The 22,833-nt window shown below is 38.9% G+C and overlaps 2 long non-coding RNA genes across 2 annotated transcripts; one reads left to right on the top strand and one right to left on the bottom strand.

The window, feature by feature from the left end:
* Positions 1-389: 389 nt before the first annotated feature.
* On the bottom strand, positions 390-12,815 carry LOC145534214 (uncharacterized). Its single transcript, XR_014074348.1, has 6 exons — positions 12,637-12,815; positions 11,956-12,077; positions 9,995-10,191; positions 1,538-2,291; positions 1,367-1,424; positions 390-776 (listed from the first exon to the last, which is right to left on the bottom strand). It is a non-coding gene; the product is annotated as an uncharacterized LOC145534214 (long non-coding RNA).
* A 71-nt stretch (positions 12,816-12,886) lies between these two features.
* On the top strand, positions 12,887-22,334 carry LOC145534976 (uncharacterized). Its single transcript, XR_014075150.1, has 2 exons — positions 12,887-12,991; positions 21,719-22,334. It is a non-coding gene; the product is annotated as an uncharacterized LOC145534976 (long non-coding RNA).
* Positions 22,335-22,833: the final 499 nt, after the last annotated feature.

The raw sequence follows: 22,833 nt of genomic DNA, 5'->3' as shown, positions 1-22,833 counted from the left end.
TGCAGTTAACCCTGAGGGGAGGACAGCTGGAAATGCCTTAAATGCCTCCATCCTGTGGCCTACCTTTTGTATTCAAGTCAGTGGCTAAATGATATCTCTCCTTCTACCCCACCTCCCAATCAGTAAATTAAAGGATCTATTGCTAGAGTCAAGCAAGCTTTCGGTTACAAACTATTTTCGATGTTTAGTCTACGTTCTTGTAGACTTCAAATAATTGTGAAAGAAAAAAGTTTTTGTAATTGTCTCTTAAAATGTGTATTTTAATAAGTTACTATGATTATCTCTACCTGTACTTTTTCTACAGAAGTTATAAGGAAAAAGTTTGACAAATCCAAATAGACACTTCAGACTGGCAATGTTTAAAAACAAGTTCAAGAACAAATGGCATATTTGGAGAAAATGTATACAATAGTTTTAATAGGCAAATGATGGATATCCATAATACACAAAGAGCTTACACAAATAAATTACAGAAAGAAAAGCTCAAGGAATAACAACAAATAATATGAAGTTAGTATTTCAAAGAAAAAGTAAAGACAAATGTGCATTAAATATATGGCTACTGCTATTTAGTTTCTAAGTCATACCCAACTCTTTGCAAGCCTGAGGGCTATAACCCGTCAGGGTTATCTGTTCATGGGATTTCCCAAGCAAGCATACTGGAGTGGGTTGCCATTTCCTCCTCCAGGGGATCTTCCCGACCCAAGGATCGAAGCCGCATCTTCTGTATCTCCTGCTTGGCAGGCAAATTCTTGACCACTGAGCCACCTGGGAAGCTGATAAATATATTAAGATACTCACAAAACATGGTAACACTTGAAATCTATTAGACTGCCAAAAATTAAAAGAACAATAATATTGAACTTTATCGAACACACCTCTTCTACATTACTGGCAGGGCAGTAAATTATCAAGACTTGTTTTGAAAATCATTGGTAGCCTATGAATGCTCAGTTGCTTCAGTCGTGTCTGACTCTGTGATCCCATGGACTGTAGCCCACCAGGCTCCTCTGTGCATGGGATTCTCCAGGCAAGAATACTGGAGTGGGTTGCCATTTCCTTCTCAAGGGGATCTTCCCGACTCATTAATCAAATCCACATCTTGTATGTCTCCTGCACTGGCAGGAGATTCTTTATCACTAGTGCCACCTGGAAAGCATGTCTATGATCTTAAATTTACATGTGAAAATTAGTCACATTATGCTACTTTCAGATATCTACCTTATGTAAATATCTACACAAATGAGCGAGAGTGATCGACTTTTCATTCTTTTAAAAAGCACAGTTGGAGACCCTCTATGTGTCAACAACAAAGAAAAACTGAGTTATAGAATATCCAGTAGGTGTAGGGTCTGGAGCCATTTACCAAAAGGAGGACAGTTCTGTGTGTGGTAGTGAAAGACCGTCATTACACTCCAACAATTCTGAAAATGGAAAAGACAAATTTTTCAGCACTGTGAATAACATGAACTATTCCCTTTAGAAAACCATTAGTGAATAAATGTGGCTGAAGAACCATAGAAAATACCCCTAATACCTGTCAGGGCTTCCTTGGTAGCTCAGTGGCAAAGAATCCACTTACAATGCAGGAGATGTAGGCAACGTGGGTTCGATCCCTGGATTGGGAAGATCCCTTAGAGGAGGGCATGTCAACCCACGCCATTATTCTTGCCTGAGAATTACATGGATAGAAGAGCCTGGAGGGCTACAGTTCATGGGGTCACAAAGACTCAGAAATGACTGAAGCAACTGAGTACAATACTTGTCACTTCACATAAAGTGTCAGTGGGGATTTCTGCATTTCTCTATTGTTTGACGGCATTATTGAGCCCAGGGCTTCCTGGTGGCTCAGTGGTAAAGAATATGCCTGCAATGCAGGAGACACGCTTCAATCCCTGGGTCAGGAAGATTCCCTGGAGAAGGAAATTGTAATCTGCTCCAGTATTCTTGTCTGGGAAATACCATGGACAGAGGAGACTGTTAGGCTATAGTCCATGGGGTCACAAAAGAGTTGGACACGACTTAGTAACTAAACAAATATCAAGCCTATCCTGTATTTATAATTAAAAACTACTATTAAATTTTTCTTTATTCAAGGATGCACAAACTACTATGAAAAGTATCTTAGTAACTAACTCTCCTATTCTCAAATCCAAATGCCTCCTTCTAGACCTGCTTCTGTTATTGTAGCAGTCTAAATATCCATCTCATCAAGCTTTTCAGTGCTCAAATGTTATCCATTCTGCAGCTGGAGGAGCTCTCATTATTTTTTCATGTAGAAAATATGACACCTGAAGATGAAAAGAAAAAAAATCTCGTTCAGCTTTTGCAGCATTATAGGTTTTGGAACATTGTTATCAATAACTGTAATACAAACTAAGCAGATGTTTCTATGACTCTACAAACTTTCTTATCATTTTCCAGCAGACATTCTGCAGGTCATGCTTTTTAGATACAAAATATAAATTGATAAAGGAATCTGGCCAAAGAAACTCAATGAAACTCTATGTCCTACAGTCTTTAAATATGGATGAACACATATGCAGACAAAAGAAATAAAAACTGCTATAAACACCTCACAAAGTTGCAACAGAAAAATTGGCTCAGGAAAGTATAAACATTACATAATTTTTAAATTAATTTTTATTTGAGCATAGTTTCTTAACAATGTTGCTAGTTTCTGCTATACAGCAAAGTGAATCAGTTATACATAATGCTTTAATACAGTTTTATTCAAATCTCTGATGTATTTTTGCAAAACATGTTTTGTTGACTAGTGATGGTGATAAGTCATTTGTTTTTTGACTAGCTCAGTGAAAGAAGCATGACAGAACTCTTCTAGACAGTAATAGATAAATATCTGTGTCCTAGTCCCCCCAAAAAGGTTTACATATATTTCCTCATGATACCATTAGATGCCTTTTCAGAGAATTGAAGAAAAGTTAAAAAGAAAAGTACCCTGTATTGAAGCTGATGCTTTAAAGAAGAAGACAGAAAATAAAAAATATAGCACAGGATAGTGAGGTTGAAACTACAGAATTATTGGCTAGGATAGAGTGATATCTTTTGAACACTTATTTTTTCTTTAAATCCACAGAATCGATTGCTAACAGAAGTATGAAGAAATGAAAAGTGTCTAGAGTTGTAGATAACATTATACATATCCTCCAGAAATCCCTGAATAATAAGAAGCCAAGTTCTGAATCAGACAATGTATATAAACTCTTTTTCCCCCCTCAGAATGTTTACTTACAACTACAGAAGAAAATAAATTGGAAATCTTTACTTTCAAATGGAAAGAATTTTGTTGTCAGTCAGTTCATGCTGCTGCACACATCCAGATCAGAAGGCAAAAAAGTCTGCGAGCTAGGAGCACTATTACAGTATTTGACTAAACTGAAAAATAAAGTGCTCAATTAGAATTTGATGTAAAGACAGGTTGTAGAAATGCTGCAGCCTACAGATTATTAGTAGAAGTTCGTCCAATCTGTCACTATTTTAAGAATCCCTATGCGACTTCAATAAGAAGGCATCTTTACTGACATGCTTTGTTTTTCTTGTCACAAAGTTTGGTTCCTCTAAATTCTACGGCATGTAAAAGAAGTTTTTGGCTGTTTTGAAATATATACAAATCATACACAAACACATTCTTATAAATAGTCGCAATATATTGTGGTTTCTCTGATAGCTCAGTTGGTAAAAAGCTGCCTGCAATGCAGGAGACCCTGGTTTGATTCCTGGGTCAGGAAGATCTGCTGGAGAAGAGAGAGGCTACCCACTCCAGCTTTCTTGGGCTTCCCTTGTGGCTTGGCTGGGAAACAATCTGCTTGCAATGTGAGAGACCTGGGTTCAATCCCTGGGTTGGGAAGATCCCCTGGAGAAGGGAAAGGCTACCCACTCCAGTATTCTGGCCTGGAGAATTCTATGGACTCTATAGTCCATGGGGTCGCAAAGAGCTGAACACAACTGTGCAACTTTCACTTTCATACTTTAACTTTTTCCTAAATAAGGATTTTCTACATCTCCTTGGTGGTATGATATATCAGAAGCCCCTATAATGTGGGTGATTTTTTTTTTTTTTTTTTTTTTACTATACTAATGAGAGTTGAATCGGGAACCCTTTCCTGATTCTGAGGCTTTTGTTCCCCCATGCCTGGAGGCTGTCACTGGCCACTCGGATGCTGACGGGCCATGTCTTCCTTCCAAAGGTGCTGAAAAAGGATATTTTGTGAGATCATCTAATGAGCTAGAGCCAGCTGTGGGCTGTGAACCACTTTGAAAGGGTGGGGAGTGATTCATTAGGACAGTCTCAATGAGTAGCCCTGGAAAATGCATAAAGAAATGAACTTACATACATATTTAGATACTTTTCTGTGATACTCAACATGACCAACTTGCCAGATGCTCATAAGCCTGCAGTGATCTGAACCTCTGAATTTTCAATTCAGTTCAGTCGCTCAGTCGTGTCCGACTCTTTGCAGCCCCATGAATCGCAGCACGTCAGGCTTCCCTGTCCATCACCAACACCCGGAGTGTACCCAAACCCATGCCCATTGAGTCAATGATGCCATCCAGCCTCTAGGCCTGCCTAACCAAACCTTAAGTGTAAAACAAAAGACTCAGTTTGAGCACGACCAAGAACAAGCATAAAAATAGGTAAATTGCAGTCAACTACCTTTATTGCTGGCAAAAATAAGTGATGATGTCATTCCAAAGCAAAGCCCCTAAAGAAGAATGGTCGCATCAGGACTGGAGCAGGTGTGAAGAAAAATGACAGGCCTGATTTCTAACTTCTCCTAAGCTTAGAAAGCCTTTCTTTCCTTAGAAAGAAGAAACAGCTCGCCAGGTGGATTTGCTAAGCCCTAGTTTAAGGGGAAATAGCCACAAACAAACAGCACTGCACATTTCTGACAAATGGATGGCTTTGGCACCTGAGATGCATAAGAAGGGAAGGGAAGGATAAAAATGGACACAAAGGTAGAAAGGGACCCAAAATGAATAATGAAGAATGAAAGCAATCTGAAAAGAACACCTGCTAGACTGACACGAGAAGAGGAACAGGAGAGCAAAGTAAGATAAATGCTCATCTTGGAGATACGCAAGATGGAAGGAAGGGGAGAAAAGGCAGGTATGAGCCAGTGATATAAATGAATTACACAGGAGCAGGCTTGTTTCAACACACACTTGAATCAATGCTATGCAGAGATCTATGATAACCGCCCCACCGTTTTGTCGATGCTCAGAATAAGCCAGAGTAATCAGGAGGAGTGATGGTAAGGCCTAGGCGTTGGGTCCATCTGTCTTTTCCTTTGCTGGCGCCACGGTTATTATTATTACAGTAAACCTGTCACTGTTCAGTATCCACAGATGTCAGTCAGTCTGTATAGTTGAGTTTCCCCATAAATGAAGCTTTCCAATTTAAGGACTGAGAATTTATGTTAATTCTTTAAACTGAATCTTTTGTTTTGATAGATTACAATCTACTTCATTGTTATTAATGTTAGTCACTTTTCCTTGGGCCCTGGCCAAATTAGACCCCAATGGCTAAAATGTAGCTCTGTGTTACATGTCTATTTACTAAACCACCTCAGCTTTTTTGCCTTTCTATTTTAGTTTTCATTCAAAGCTGACTCAAGATTCATCTTTCCTAACTTTTATTTTTCCAATAACTCCACTTAGGTTTCTTTGTAGGTTTAATTTTACAAGCTTTTATCACCCATTTGTTACACAATACACTGTTATTGTTGTTTATGCTAAACCTTACCTCTCTTAGTAGATCATTACATGTTTGAGGAGAGATATTAATTTATGGGATTTCATGAAAGAAAGGGGAATTCAGCAATCATATTATAGAAAGAGTGTTTTACAAATGAGGAGAATGGGCTCACTGAGGTATTTTCTTTGCTGAATGCCACAGAGCTAGCTAGGGACAGACAGGAAACTAGTACACAGGCACCCCAAAATCTTCCCTAGTGGCTACTTTCTAATGCAAAATATTAGTTCATATTCTGAACCTTTTCTGATTTACTTTAGAAGGAAGATAGTATGAAGTATAGAAGTGATCTTAAGGTATGGAGAGATGTTCAGAGCCTTCATTATCCCTGACTATGTGATGCATACTGTAGTACATGATTCATAAGATCTGTAATGTATTTCAGTTCAGTTCAGTCGCTCAGTCGTGTCCGACTCTTTGCGACCCCATGAATCGCAGCATGCCAGGCTTCTCTGTCCATCACCAACTCCCGGAGTCCACCCAAACCCATGTCCATCGAGTCGGTGATGCCATCCAACCATCTCATCCTCTGTCATCCCCTTCTCCCGCCCCCAATCCTACCCAGCATTAGGGTCTTCTCCAATGAGTCAACCCTTCGCATGAGGTGCCCAAAGTATTGGAGTTTCAGCTTCAACATCAGACCTTCCAATGAACACCCAGGATTGATCTCTTTTAGGATGGATTGATTGGATCTCCTTGCAGTCCAAGGGACTCTCAAGAGTCTTCTCCAACACCACAGTTCAAAAGCATCAATTCTGCGGTGCTCAGCTTTCTTCACCGTCCAACTCTCACATCCATACATGACCACTGGAAAAACCATAGCCTTGACTAGACAGACTTTTGTTGGCAAAGTAATGTCTCTGCTTTTAAATATGCTATCTAGGTTGGCCATAACCTTCCTTCCAAGGAGTAAGCGTCTTTTAATTTCATGGCTGCAATCACCATCAGCAGTGATTTTGGAGCCCAAAAAAATAAAGTCTGACACTGTTTCCACTGTTTCCCCATCTATTTTCCATGAAGTGATGGGACCAGATGCCATGATCTTAGTGTTCTGAACGTTGAGCTTTAAGCCGACTTTTTCACTCTCCTCTTTCACCTTCATCCATTGAACTAATCTGTGTTCACCCTTAGATTCCTCTATAGGATTAGCAAGGGACATAGTTGCTTTAAAAAAGAATGAGAATTTATTTTCATTTCAGACCTGGCATCATCCTTGTGAAGACTCACTTTAGGAAAACAACCATAGGGTCTTCACAAGAGGTACAAGTGTCACTAGGAGGAGAAATGATCTGCAAATTAATTATTTTACTTCTGCCCATCTGCTATTCTCTATTCCAGGTCCCACTGGCTTATGTCTGATTTATAAGGAGATGGGCAAACAGGGGGATAAAACATAAAAGTTCTGTTTCAAGTCTTCTCAGGAGGGTCCCCATGTACTAGATAACATGAACAGATTTCCAGCTCAGTGTCCACTGCAATGGTTGAGGAACCAACTGCTTTGCAGATGTTTCACAATCAACTCTGGGTATCTATGTCCCCAGTGCTGACATCAGTGGCATAATTGTCCTCCAGGGAGCATCATTGCCATTGGTAGCAGTATTGGCAGCCTGGGAAGTAAATACCATCACTTTTCATTGTTCACTTATACTTCTGATATCAACTAAGCATCTTTTGTAGCCCAGACATTTGAAAGATACTGCTGATAACTCATCCTCATTATTACACTATATTGGGGTAGTGGAGGAAAAAAGCCAAATAAACAGTTGAGAATGATGCTGTGTAGATAATGGTAATGGATGTACAGGGTCCTGTGGGAGCATACAGCAAGCACATCTTATGCCAGTTTGGGGGTGTACAGGGGCAGAATTGTGGTGAAGATGGTTTGGGGAAATAATTGTGATAGTAGGTAGATTTAAAGTCATGGTTGGTAAGATTGACTGATCAGTTGGATGTAGGGTGTGAGGGAAAGCTAGGAGCCAAACAAAAGGCTGAAAACGGAAATCAACCTCTTAGATAAGGTTATTGACATGATAAGAGGTGGGATGATGGAATAGCCAGATCAGGAGGGAAAGTAATGACGAGAGGCATATTGCAGGTCTGGTGGATGTAATGGGCTTAGAATAATCAGAAGTCTTGTTGGGAAGAGGTTGTCAGAGGTACAGGAGGAAACTGAGAAGACAGAAGTAGAATGTGATGATGGGCCATGGGCAAAGTGCTTGTCCAGTAGATGGGGCAGGTCAGCACATGTTGGTCACTCATCAGGAATTCTCAAAAGTAACTGGAGTGGATTTAAGGGAGGAGATTTGAAGTTCTTCTAATTGCGCATCGAGGCAGAGCCATAGAAAACTCTTCTTGTTATCATGGCCTTATTATAACCCTCTTCTAGAATAGCCCATGGAGCACAGTGTTCCATAAGGCAGTTTTCTGGCACAGGCGATCCATAATTGTTAGCTTCTTCATTCCCACTCTTCACCTCATAAAACAAAGTTCAAACCTAAGAATTCAATAGGCAGTCAACAGAGCATTTTGATATAAAACTGATTGGTTGATTTAGAGAAAGAATTAATCTGTATTTCTACAGCTTGAAAAAAATGACAAGATTTCTCAGTCCACTATTTTCTTTGGTTGTGTAGTATCAAAGAAGTTTGATGGCTTCTTTTAGTCCTTTTAGGAAATTGCACTTTAGGGATGGGCCAAAAATATAGTCTTGGTAAGATAAGCAAAACTGAATAGATCTTGATTTTCCATTTGGAGATTTCCACGTCAAACATGTCTCTGTCTGCAGATTGAATGGCAAAGCCATCTTGAGTAGCACAGAAGGACTCAGACACCACTCAAAGCAAATAAAACAAAAAGAGAGAAAAGACTCTAAGTCATTTTTAAAGGTTTTAGGAAGGAAAAGAAATGCTAAGTGCATGTGAATATATACACACATACCTAGGCATACATATCTTTTCTAAAACACATACAAAAAAATTTAAAAGAATCTCCAATTTCTAATGCTTTGGGAAAGTTCAATGAAAAGGAAGATTCATTTTTGTCTCCATCTTTAGCCAGATTCACCAAGAGAGGGAACTGACTCCAGGTATAGTTTCTGAGGTGATATTCGGCATTGCTTTGGAAATTTCATTTTGTTTTCTGATTTTGGAGAAAATGAACTCTGTCACTGTTTCCACTGTTTCCCCATCTATTTGCCATGAAGTGATGGGACCAGATGCTATGATTTTAAGTGTTTTGAATGTTGAGTTTTAAGCCAGCTTTTTCACTCTCTTCTTTTACCTTCATCAGAAGGCTCCTTAGTTCCTCTTCACTTTCTGCCATAAGGGTGGTGTCATCTGCATATCTGAGAATATTGATATTTCTCCCAGCAATCTTGATTCCAGCTTGTGTTTATCCAGCCTGGCATTTCACATGAAGTACTCTGCATATAAGTTAATAGTGGAATGACAATATACTGCCTTGACATACTCCTTTCCAGATTTTGACCCAGTCCATTGTTCCATGTCTGGTTCTAACTGTTGCTTCTTGACCTGCATACAGGTGTCTCAGGAGGCAGGTAAGGTGGTCTGGTAGTTCTGTCTCTTTAAGAATTTTCCACAATCAGTGGTATTATTATTTCCCTCATTGTACAGATGAAAACCTAAGACATGCAGCATGTAAATCCCTTCCCAAAAGTCATAAGGATGGATTAGAATCAGGGTCAGTACCCAAGTTGTCAGTTTCTAGAACCAGAAAATTTGAATTCACTCTGCTAAAAGAACATGTAATTTGAGAAGCCAGTAATTGAACTCAGGTATTTTTGAAGTGTGATTTCTTAAAATCCCAATTATTTCTTGGTGGACTAATGATAGAGCTACTTGGTACAAGACTCATTTTTGAGGTTCAAACTCAGTCTCTTTGAGGCTTACCAGAACACAGAAGCATTGTCTCTGCCATCAAGAATTTATCATCTGGCTCTAGAACTCCAGAGCTCAGTGGTTAAGGCTGAAAAAATCAGCGTCAGTGTCACAGACTTTGGCATAATACACACTTAGTGACATAACCCGTACTTTGACAAGATGGATCTATTATCGGCAAGCTATGTTACAACATTTCTTTTTATAATTAGGTCAAATTCCTCACACAGTTAAATAGGATTTAGAAATTCTAACTACCAAATGTTGATACAAAAATTAAAAAAAAAAAAGATGATGTATACATAACACTTTGCATAACACTTGCCTTTTATAAATTGTAGCTATTATTATCACCATTATTATATTATTTGGGCTTCCCTGATAGCCCAGTTGGTAAAGAATCTGCTTGCAATGCAGAAGACCCCTGTTTAATTCCAGCAGGAAGATCCACTGAGGAAGGGGTAGGCTACCCACTCCAGTATTCTTGGGCTTCCCTTGTGGCTCAGCTGATAAGGAATCTGCCTGCAATGCAGAAGATCCAGGTTCAATTCCTGGGTTGGGAAGATACCCTGGAGAAGAGAAAGACTACCCACTCCAGTATTTTGGCCTAGAAAATTCCATGGACTGTATTGTCCATGAGGTCACAAAGAGTAGGATGAAGACTGAGCAACTTTGACTTATTGTATTATTTACACTTCTAAAGACATAAGCAGTAGTACAAGACATTCTATAATAAATTCAAAGCTAGTGACATGTACATAACATGTTCCAGGAAGTTGGCCACTAACCTTCTGTCTTCTACAAAATTCTCCCCATGGGAGAATTTTCAAAGGGATACAATTTTATGAGGCAGTTGCAAAGGGAGGATGAACTGAACACTCTCCATCTGAAATGATTTTTCCCACCTCTGAACTTATATCTGTTTAATGCCCATAGTGTCTTTTTCTTTAAGACTTAGTCAAATTGTACTTTATAACATTTCTTATATAATTATTTAACCTCTTAATACTGTTTAACTGTTCACCTATTTAGGTGTTGGCTACTAAATGATTGATTAGTTCCTAAGGGAAGGGACTGTATTATTTTTATATCTGTATGTTTTGCACTGTCTGGAACATGACATTGCACATTGACGGTACTAGAAAATGTATTTGTTAGTTTTGATTCTTTTTAATTAATTTGCTTAGATTTGATTTTATAAGAGGTCCTGGAGAATTTTCATAAGCAGTTAATGCCTTCCATTCTTCTACAATTACATGATTCCATTACATTTTTCATACTGAAAACTTAGAGAAAGTGAATTGTTTAGCACTGAACTAGTTGGCCTTTAGAAAAGAAAGGCACTATTTAATATAGACAATATTATTAAAAAAAACTCAGAAAAATCTAACAATTTACTGTTTATCTAAAATAGTCTAAGATAATGTTAAGAATAATAATTTTGAGGCCTTTTAAAAACTTCTTATTTAAAGTTGCTGGTAGAAATAAGTATCTTATGTTTTGTTCACAGTTTCACATTTGAAGTCAACTATTCTGGGGGGAAAAGCATATCACTGTGTTCATGTATCAAATGGGAAAGCCTTGAGGCATCATCTACATGCAGAAGAAAAACAGAAAAATAACTTATCCAGTAGAATAACAGAGATGACTACTCATCTCTGTTGGTTAAGTCCAAATAAGTTTAGTTTTATTTGATATTTTTACTACTGGCATTGTTTTGGCATTGGCAACCATTTAAAAAAATATTTCGCTTTGCCAATATCTATAAGTGGAGGTGGGCAGAGAGTAGATGCAAGAGGCATGAAACCTGGAGCTGCCCTCAGAGCTTTCAGTCAAACTGAGGAAGGGACTTTGGGGACAGAGCCATGTATGCCCATGATTGACGAGGAGACAGCTCTGGTGTGGATTATGCTTGCGGTGAATGTTGGGAATACCTACAAACTGTTAAGACATTAAATGAGCTTCATTTAAATAGTTTGTCAACTTGTCTAACTAATTATCTTACTTGACTTGTCAAAAGAGACTGAAATCATATAAACCAGAAAGATTACTCCATCTCCTATATGGTCTATGGACCCAGCTTTTACCATTTACAACAAATTGAATAGAAGGAAAGTTTTAATTCTTTACCCAATTTATCCAACCTACTTAGCTTTTCAGAGTAATAATTTCTTAGTCTATTTCATTAATTCCAAAGGGTACTGAGCTGTCTCAGGATGAACCTGAGGGGCAGTTATGTTGCTTATGGGAATTTTCTATAAACAAGGAGCACAAAAATGACCAGACCTCACTGGTGATCGGTGACATTACAGATATCCACACGTTCATGCAATCCAAGGTGCTCAGTGTCAACAGCTCGAGTGTCTTTGCCACACAGAGTCATATGGGGAAGAGTTTAGATAGCCCTGCTGTATGGAAAGATTTCCAAGAATTAGGTATTTGAAAAAGAACTAAGAATTCAGTGTAGAATACACACACGGACACATTATAAAAGACGCTTATTTGAAATGACTGTATGTATTTTTAAAGGAGTTAGCAAAAGACATTTACATCTTAATGAGCATTTACCCTATCCAACCCCAAGATACTAATTTGTTTTAGGCACTGAGTTAAGGAAGATAGTGGCTTGCTTGAGGCTTCTTTGCTAGTTTGTGCTGGAGCTGAGGTTTGTACCTAAATGATCATATTCTTCCCATGTTTCTCAGATTACTTACAGTTAAAGTGACGAGGTTAAAATGCAGCCAAAATACAAATTACAATAGCTCATGGAACTGCTTATAGTCTTTCAAAGAGCAACAGGAAGGCATGTGATTTGATGCTGAAGATCTTGAGAAAGTGTGAGCTGAAGGCTTAGATTGTGAAACCCAAATATCAAAACAGGCCAGCACACCAGAAAATATAATTATCTTTCCTTTTTCTCACCTTTTTGGGGGCACTATTAGCAGTTACAGAATTTATTATACATACCATAGGTGATTTGCCATCAAGTGGTTTACTCGTGGAAAAGACAAATGTGAATATACATTAGGATGAGAGAAGTTGATAGGAATTTGGACACTGGAATCAGCATTTTATCCTTTCTCCATTGAGATCATATAAAAATGAGTAAGCACATCCTGCTTTCCTCTTTCTCTGCATCCTGTCTTAGCAACATAAATACTAATTGGTTGCTATGGTGATCTCAAGCTTGTAACTAAAACTGAGGTATCTAGGTAACAGTGTCTGAAGGTGAGAATGATAAATGCTTCAACTCTGGGGTTTTGTAAGGAGATGGCGCTGGCATATAAAAACTGGCAAATGTAGCCTCAGCTCCAAAAGACTGGTAAATTTGTTAATTTTATCCTCATCATTTCTGACTACATCAATTCATCTACCTACAGAGGCTGGATTGCCTTCATATAAGTTAGTCTCTGAAGTTGACAACTTCCATAAACTTGCAGTCAATGAGAAATACCAGTTATGGGCAGAATTTAGCACTTAATACACTTTTTATTTTATTGCTGAAAAGGGTTCAGCAGCACTAAGATGATTTAAGCCATCAATGAGATGCAGTGGAAACAGCCTAGTAAAACCGTAGTCAGTCTGTGCCTCCTTGCCATGACTCACAGGTTTATTAAGAAATCTCATTTTTTAGGGCCCAAAGGATGAATAACATCTCTCCAAGTCAAGACCTTTGTGCTTTAATTGGTGGTGGCCACCAATCAGCTGCATAATCTGTCACCAACCTTTCCAGGTCTCTGTTTCCTCATTTATAGAAGGATGATAACTGGGCCTCCCTCCCAGGACTGTTATGAGGATTAAGGATTGAATTATTCTAAAGTACTCTTCTAATACAAGTGCTATATAAATGCTAAATACTAACCTATGCTTTTAATTTTATTCACTCTTCACATTTGAAAATTATAAAGAGAGTTCTGTGGTTACAAGGATTCAAAAGAGAATGCTTTTATGTAGAAAATAAATGTATATAGGTAACCCCAAGGACTATACAGTCCATGGAATTCTCCAGGCCAGAATACTGGAGTGGGTAGCCTTTCCCTTTTCCAGGGGATCTTCTCAACCTAGGGATCGAACCCAGGTCTCCGGTATTGTAGGTGGATTCTTTACCAGCTGAGCCACAAGGGTTGCCCATATATATTTATATACACATATAAACAGGTATATTTATATACGTCTATTGATACATAGGATGTTATATCTGCTTGTTTATTTAGTTAGTTATGAAGATGTACAGTGGGACTTTTTTACTGGCTAGTGGCTTTAAAAGGACTGACAGAATTATCATGAAACAATTAGGAACTTGGAAAGTTTCCTACATCTAATTGAGAAACGGAACAAGGTCACGTAACCCTATCACACTTCCTGTCCTCTCCTCCTCAGCCTATGAGCAAAGGAGGACATGTGGATCGTCTGCCATGTGAATAAGAAAGAGAGTGCAGTGATCCTTCTGTCTCTATCTCAAGTCAAGACAAAGGGGAGGGCACGCATCTGCCCCACTGAAACTAATATGGTGCCTGAAGCATCAAAGGAAATCACTTACAACAGCACATAAACAAGGAGAAGATGCTTCTTTTTCTTTTTGCATTGTTGGATGTATGTGTAAGCTGGGTCTTCTTTGACTATTTAAACAGGGAAAAATAAAATTGGAAAGGACAGAGTGGAGAGAAGGAACCTCAGTGAACAACCTCTACTCCTACTGTTTGGCTTGGCAAAAACATATTAGTTTTTCTTAGCTAAAGCAGCTGTATGGAAGGTAATCACATCTGAGCCATCTTGCCAGTTCAGTTCAGTTCAGTTCAGTCGCTCAGTTGTGTCCGACTCTTTGCAACCCCATGAACCACAGCAGGCCAGGCCTCCCTGTCCATCACCAACTCATGGAGTTTACCTAAACTCATGTCCATTGAGTCAGTGATGCCATCCAAACATGTCATCCTCTGTCGTCCCCCTCTCCTCCTGCCCTCAATCTTTCCCAACATCAGGGTCTTTTCAAGTGAGTCAGCTCTTCACATCAGGTGGCCAAAGTATTAGAGTTTCGGCTTCAACATCAGTCCTTCCAATAAACACCCAGGACTGATCTCCTTTAGGATGGACTAGTTGGATCTCTTTGCAGCTCAAGAGACTCTCAAGAGTCTTCTCCAACACCACAGTTGTAAAGCATCAATTCTTCAGCACTCAACTTTCTTTATAGTCCAACTCTCATATCCATACATGACTACTGGAAAAACCATAGCCTTGACTAGATGGACCTTTGTTGACAAACTAATGTCTCTGCTTTTCAGTATGCTGTCTAGGTTAGTCATAACTTTCCTTCCAAGGAATAAGTGTCTTTTAATTTCATGGCTGCAATCACCATCTGCAGTGATTTTGGAGCCAGTACATGACCCCAAACAGCTGACTATTGGCCAAGGGAATTTGAACAGCAAAATGCTGGCAGGCAGATCCACAGGACCAGGGAATAAGGAAGTCTAGTGGGGTTACATCACATGAGTTCATCTCTAACAGGGAACTACATAATGAAGAGTACTGGCAGAATCTCCCAAAGGTATAAGAAAAAGAAAAAAAAATACCTTCAAATAAGAGTTTAGTCCCAGTAACTACACTCCAATAAAAAATAATCAAAATAATAATAATAATAATAGTAATAATAAACTTAGGCTTATTTTTTAAATCAAAACACATACTACAGAACACAAGAAACAAAATGTATATATAATCTAAAAACTAGCTGTGATATATTAGGAAGCTGGGTTTATTAGGTAAAGCAGGGGATGGTCAAAGCAATGTCACTATAGAGTTCGAGTGAATTATAAAATGGAAACTTAAAAGACTGAACAGAGTCCTGTAAAAAAACAAATATTACAAACCAGTAAATCAGATATGTAATTTCTTTAAATTTCTAATACAATGAAACAAATATCATGAACATGGTTCTAACCAATTATTTAGACTGACCCTTTCATATCTTAGTATTTAACTAGTTTGATAATCACATCACTGATAAATAAAATGACCAGTGATCTGCCTATAAATAATTTAAGTGGTAATAATGTGGCAGATGTTACATGAAGACCTTATCATAGATTATGTTATTTAATGCTCACAAAAATTTTATGGGATAGACACTATTATTCCTGTCATACATGGGGAAACTGAGGTCCTGAAACCTTAAGTCACTTATTGAAATTAGAGCCAAGGTAAGTATAATAGGTTTAGTGGTTTTGCTGTCTAATTGAATAGACCTTTTCAAATTCCACTGTCGATGTGTGCCTAGTCCCTCAGTCGTGTCTGACTCTTTGTGACCCCATGGACTGTAGCCCGCCAGGCTCCTCTCTCCATGAGGATTCTCCAGGCAAGAACATTGAAGCGGGTTGCCACGCCCTCCTCCAGGAAATCTCTCCAACCCAGGAATCGAACCCAGGTATCCCACATTGCAGGGGGATTCTCTACCATCTGACCACCAAGGAAGCCCAAACTTTTTTCTAAGGCGGGGTCCATAGGCAACCCAGGGATCGAACCCAGGTCTCACAATGCAGGCAGATTCTTTACCAGCTGAGCCACCAGGGAAGCCCTGGAGGAAGCCCTCCAAGAATACTGGAGTGGGTAACCTATCACTTCTCCAGTGTCTAAGAGCAGATCATTAAGACGGAAATATTGTTTTGCTTTCTCATAAGATTATATCTTTGGATCTTGCTCACAATGAATACCTTTGTTGTTGTTCAGTTGCTGCGGATCTTTGAGATCCCATGAACTGCAGAAGAACGCCTTCCTCTGTGATAAGTGCAAAGAAATAGAGGAAAACACTAGAGTGGGAAAGACTAGAGATCTCTTCAAGAAAATTAGAGATACCAAGGGAATATTTCATGCAAGGATAGACACAATAAAGGACAGAAATGATATGGACCTGACAGAAGCAGAAGCTACTAAGAAGAGGTGGCAAGAATACACAGAAGAATTGAACAAAAAAGATCTTCACGACCCAGATAATCATGATGGTATGATCACTCATCTAGAGCCAGACATCCTGGAATGCTAAGTCAAGTGGGCCTTAGGAAGCATCACTACGAACAAAGCTAGTGGAGGTGATGGAATTCCAGTTGAGCTATTTCACATTCTAAAAGATAATGCTGTGAAAGTGCTGCACTCATTATGCCAGCAAATTTAGAAAACTCATCCATGGCCACAGGACTGGAAAAGGTCAGTTTTCATTCCAAACCCAAAAAAGACAATGCCAAAGAATGCTCAAACTACCACACAATTGCACTCATCTCACATGCTAGTAAAGTAATACTTAAAATTCTCCAAGCCAGGCTTCAACAGCACATGAACCATGAAATTCCAGATGTTCAAGCTGGTTTTAGAAAAGGCAGAGGAACCAGAGATCAAATTACCAACATCCGCTGGATCATAGAAAAAGCAAGAGAGTTCCAGAAAAACATCTGCTTCTGCTTTATTGACTATGGCAAAGCCTTTGACTATGTGGACCACAACAAACTGGAAAATTCTTAAAGAATTGGGAATACCAGCCCACCTGATCTCCCTCTAGAGAAATCTGTATGCAGGTCAGGAAGCAACAGTTAGAACTGGACGTGGAATAACAGACTGGTTCCAAACAGGGAAAGGATTATCTCAAGATTGTAATTTGTCACCCTGCTTATTTAACTTAAGTGCAGCATACATCATGCTAAATGCCAGTTTGGATGAAGCACAAGCTGGAATCAAGATTGCTGAGAGAAATATCAATAACCTCAGATATGCAGATAGCACCACCCTTATGGCAGAAAGTGAAGAAGAAATAAAGAGCCTCTTGAAGAAAGTGAAAGAAGAGAGTGAAAAAGTTGGCTTAAAACTCAACATTCAGAAAACTAAGATCATGGCATCTAGTCCTATCACGTCATGGCAAACAGACGAGGAAATGGTGGAAACAGTGACAGACTTTATTTTGGGGGGCTCCAAAATCACTGCAGATGGTGACTGCAGCCATGAAATTAAAAAGACACTTGCTCCTTTTGAGAAAATTTATGACCAACTTAGACAGCATATTAAAAAGCAGAGACATTACTTTGTCAACAAGGGTCTGTCTAGTCAAGGCTATGGTTTCTCCAGTAGTCATGTATGTATGCAAAAGTTGGACTTTAAAGAAAGCTGAGCACTGAAGAATTGATGCTTTTGAACTGTGATGTTGAAGAAGACTCCTGAGAGTCCCTTGGACTGCAAGGAGATCCAACCAGTCCGTCCTATAGCAATTCAGTCCTGAATATTCATTGGAGGGACTGATGCTGAAGCTGAAACTCCAATACTTTGGCCACCTGATGCAAAGAGCTGACTCATTTGAAAAGACCCTGATGCTGGGAAAGATTGAGAGCAGAAGGAGAAGGGAAAGACAGAGGATGAGATGGTTGGATGACATCACTGACTCAATGGACATGAATTTGAGTAAACTCCAGGGTTTGATGATGGACAGGGAGGCCTGGCCTACTGCAGTCCATGTGGTCGCAAAGAGTCAGACAGGACTGAGCGACTGAACTGAACTGAACTGACTGAACTGCAGAACTGCAGGCTTCCCTGTCCTTCACTATGTCCAGGAGTTTCCTCAAACTCATGTCCATTGAGTCCGTGATACTATATAAGCATCTCATCCAATGTTGTCCTCTTTTCCTCCTTCCCTCAATCTTTTCAGCATCAGGGTCTTTTCCAATGAATCTATTCATCACATCAGGTGGCGAAAGTATTGGAGTTTCAGCTTCAGCATCAGTGCTTCCAATGAATATTCAGGATTGATTTCCTTTAGGATGGACAGGTTTGATCTCATTACTGTCCAAGGGACTCTCGAGAGCACCACAGTTTGAAAGCATCAATTCCTCGGCACTCAAGCTCTTCCTTAATCCTGAGGCAGAGATGTGGCTGAATAAAATTGACATCACACATCAAAGCAGTTTGAGACCACTACGAATGTGTGATTATAGAACCTCATCTAGGCCCTGAATGCTGCTAGAAAGACTTAGTAAGGCATTTAAAATAATTTAAGTCCTTTTTGTAAAACAGCACTTTTTAAAACTGACACATATTTTTTAAAGTTCTTCAACATGTTTCCCCCCAAAACTTGTGAAGATGCAACCAGTCTTTTTGCTGAAGGAGCTATCAGTTTGAAAATGTGTTTTCTCTTTATATCAATGATAGGGATTCTGAGCAGAGTTTTTCAGGAAGGATAAATGAAAGAGTGGGAAAATATTTGTAGCACCTTCCTTCTACAATAGGGTCATTCTGTCTTCTCTTGTACTGTATAATGTGTATGGGTTGGGCAACACTAAATCTACAGCTTTAATTTATCATATAGAGATATAAAACAGTTATTTCTTTTTAAATGATTTAAATCAGTGCATACTAATTTTGGAGCACAGAGCAAAAATATGTAAAAGAAAATAAGTGTGCCATCACAAACCAGATGTGCAGTGACAATCCTTATTAGCAGCTACAGGCAGCACGATGGATAAGGTACCTACTTTCAGATACAGAAGCCTGGGTGTGATACAAAAGCTACATGGACAAACACCGATGAGTAGAATAGACAATTTGACTTTTTGGCTGATACAAGCATTGTGTTTCAAGTGATTGTAAGATAAGTGAGCTTCCTTTTTGTTTTTGTTTGCAACCAAAGACAACTGATTGCAATGCGTTTCTTTAGGAAACTAAAATAGCAATATCATATCACAATTGGAAATATAGTCTCGGTATTTCATAACATGCTTCCCTGAATTATAACCAATAAACAGTAGGAAACAATCATCTGGTGATACCAACTTTACATAAACTAAGCAGGCTTCTTTTACTGCAGCCCTTCTCAGGGCATTTAAAGGCTGATGTGAATTTCACACCTGTTAGATGGGATATGATTCTTCCGAACGTGTTTCTTGTTCACTTATTATTCATTCACTTATTATTCATATACTTGGTTGGGAGTACAAAGGAAAGGGGACAGACAGACAGCCTCATAAACCTGGGTGGTAAGATGCTCGACCTACAGGGAAAGGAACAAGACAACTGCTATCTTTCTGTATTGTTTCAAGGCAAGGAAAATGTTAACTAGAGAAACATTTGTGAGATGAAGAGTGGGATTATCAGCAGGAAGCCAGACATCTGCCTACCTTTCTCTTTTCTGATAATTAGCCATCATCTACACACTTTCTCATCTTCTCTGTATTGATCTTTCATCATATAATGGCCACAAATAGCAAAAGGAAGGCTTAATAACAAACATTAAAATGAATAAATAATTACAGACACTAATCTTCCTCAACCAACTGATTATTTGTTCAGTGACACTATTACATAAACGAGGTTTACATAATTTAAAAGGACATTGTCGTGCCATTTTTATAGCTATTTTTCTATTTGTCCTTGCTTCTGATACCCTTTAAAAGGAATACAAAGATATAATTATTGCTGCATATGTTGGGACAGAGGCAATGGCTTTATAAAGATAGAGGAGGAGTAATTTAAACCCAAAATACTCATCAATTTGGAATTTCAGATGCAATTTTTACTTTATATTCCAATGTTTTAACCCATTTTATAATGAGTGTGATATTACCTCCTTAACGAGTCTGATGTTATCACAAAATATCCCATTTCTGTCTTCATTTAATGCTGTTTTATAATCTATCTTCAGGCACCATATGGGTATTTTTGATACTCATTGCCCACACATACACTTCATTTTTAAAGTCTAGCTTTTGGTATTGTGAGCATAAATTTTTATGATGTTCTTGCAGTATTATTAGAAAAATAATTTCTAATGACTGGCCTTCAAGAATTGTTTGCTTGTCCTCTGAAGCAGAGCCTGGGTGGACAGAAACAACAGCCTGCAGCTCCCACACTCGGCTTGTTCTGGCCATGGTTATGTGAGCAGGATCAGGAAGAAATCTTGTTAATCCAGAGACCACCTTTAGAAATATTTGCTAAAGCAAAGTAGGAACCACAGTTTTGAAAAAGCTGTCTTAGGACCCCAGAGTTCATTTTTTCAATATACATAAAATACACTGTGAAGAAGATATAAACAACTGGCATTTACTATTAAATACTAACATACTTATTGAATACCTACTATGTGCCGGGAAAATTCGCTCTTATGTTTCTCTTCCTGTGAATTAGCTCTGCCATTTCTCTTTCCTCCTCTTCTGACCTGTCATCATTAACTTTTTGAGAGTTTTTATTTATTGATTAACTTGTTTATTTATTTTTGGCTGTGCTGGGTCATCGCTGCTGCATGAGCTTTTCTAGTTGCGGCAAGTGGGGGCTATTTTCTAGTTGCAGCGTGCAGGTGTCTCATTGCAGTGGCTGTTGTGGAGCATGGCCTTTAAGGCACTCAGTCTGCAGTAGTTGTGGCTCCTCGACTCTAGAGCACAGACTCAGTAGTTGTGGCCCATGGCTTCGTTGCTCCACAGCACATGGGATCGTCCTGAATCAGGGACCAAACTCCCGTTGTCTTCATTGGCAGACGGATTCTTTATCATTGAACCATCAGAGAATTCCCGTCATTGATTTTTCTAGCCTTCAGTTTCACATAAATTGAGTATGAACAAGGGCAGTCTATCTTGGATCTCTTAGCCCTAAATTTACATAACATTTCAGAAGAATCTTAGAGCTGGACATGCTGATTTTCCCAATTCTAAATTCCTATCAGGGAATTTGATTGGAAGAGTGCAATCTTTTTTTTCTTTTACCCTGTCCGTGGGCCCCCAGTATGGTGATATACATATGTAAATATAGATTTTGACACTGATTGAATAGAGAGAGACAGCAATAGACATATGAATGTACATATCAACTACTGATCATGGCAGGAGAACTCTGAACAGGAATTCTCCCTGAAGAGTGGAAGAGTTAATACCAATAAATTAGGGTGCTTGGACTGAAAGTTAGAGAAAGACTAGAGGCAGATTCCTGTGCCTTCAGGCCAAGTAGTGAAATGAATTTTTTCCAAGCTTTACATCTAAAACCAGCAACCAGGAGAGAGATCATCTCTTTCAAATCACTTTTTTTTTTTTTTTAGGGACAAGGACAGCTTTGCCAAAAACAACCTGGATTTCTTCTTATGTGTCATTGGCCAGGGGTGGATCTGAAGTGCATTTTTAACCAGACGATAGATATGAAAGTAACAGTTCCTGTGACAAATAACATGGTTGGCTGCTGAGTCAAAATATGTTCCTGGGTGGAGAAAGAGGTTTCATTCCCCTTCATCATTTGATGCATACAGATAACATTGGAAGTCTGTTGGAATAGGCAGCTTAAAATCTAGTACTCCTTACCACGTTATTCTGCCATTAACTTTTCTCCTGCTTGGACTTAACAACAAAGTAATACTTGGTGAATTCCTTAGGTGGACTTAGAGCCATGGAAAGCTAGCCCAGTCCATGATCAGCCCAAGATTCATAATGTTATAGTGGGTGTCTGGGTTTCATTGTAAACAACACTTACTGTGAGTGTGTGTGAATTTGCATATGCATAAGTTTGTGTACAAATATAGGGCATTTTCAAACCCCTTTCACATGAGCACTGTAAAATGCCTCATGCAGCTACAAAATGTCCACAGGAAAAACTATTTTCATACAAATAAATAAAAATATGTAAAGGGATGGTTTGAATAAAAATCCCTTCATGGCTTGAGATTTGGTCTTATTTTGAAATGAGGTCAGCCTGGTTGGGTTTTGAATTTCAATAGAGACATTTTGCATGGCTCTCTGAGTTACACAAAGATATTTTAAATGTTGGGAAGAAGAAAGCCCCTCACAGATAGCAGCAGGAATCACACTGGCAGAGTTGAAGGAGTTGAGAAACAAATGCAAAATGAGGAGAACAAATACGTATTTTCCCTCAGGGTGTTCAAAGAAAAGGAGAATAAAAGAAACACAGGGAGATGGTCACAGAGGGAGCTAATACTGCACCTCCAGAGACAGTGGGGCTCCTGGTGAAACATAAGAAGCATAAGGCACTGGGTACAGAAGGGTGCTCAGGTATTCACGGGCCCAGTGTGGAGCAGCGGCAAGGAGGCTGTGCTGATAACTTGATCTCCTGGGGATTCATCCCATCTCTGCTAGTATTGAATCTTTTGACTTTGGGCATGTCATGGCATATATCTAGGAGCCAAGTTGTCTCGACTATGAAATG

This window comes from Giraffa tippelskirchi, chromosome 14 (genome assembly GCF_054371585.1).
Source record: "Giraffa tippelskirchi isolate mGirTip1 chromosome 14, T2T-mGirTip1v1.2.pri, whole genome shotgun sequence".
In the NCBI taxonomy this organism is placed as follows: domain Eukaryota; kingdom Metazoa; phylum Chordata; class Mammalia; order Artiodactyla; family Giraffidae; genus Giraffa; species Giraffa tippelskirchi.
This window is presented reverse-complemented; position numbering and strand designations above follow the sequence as displayed.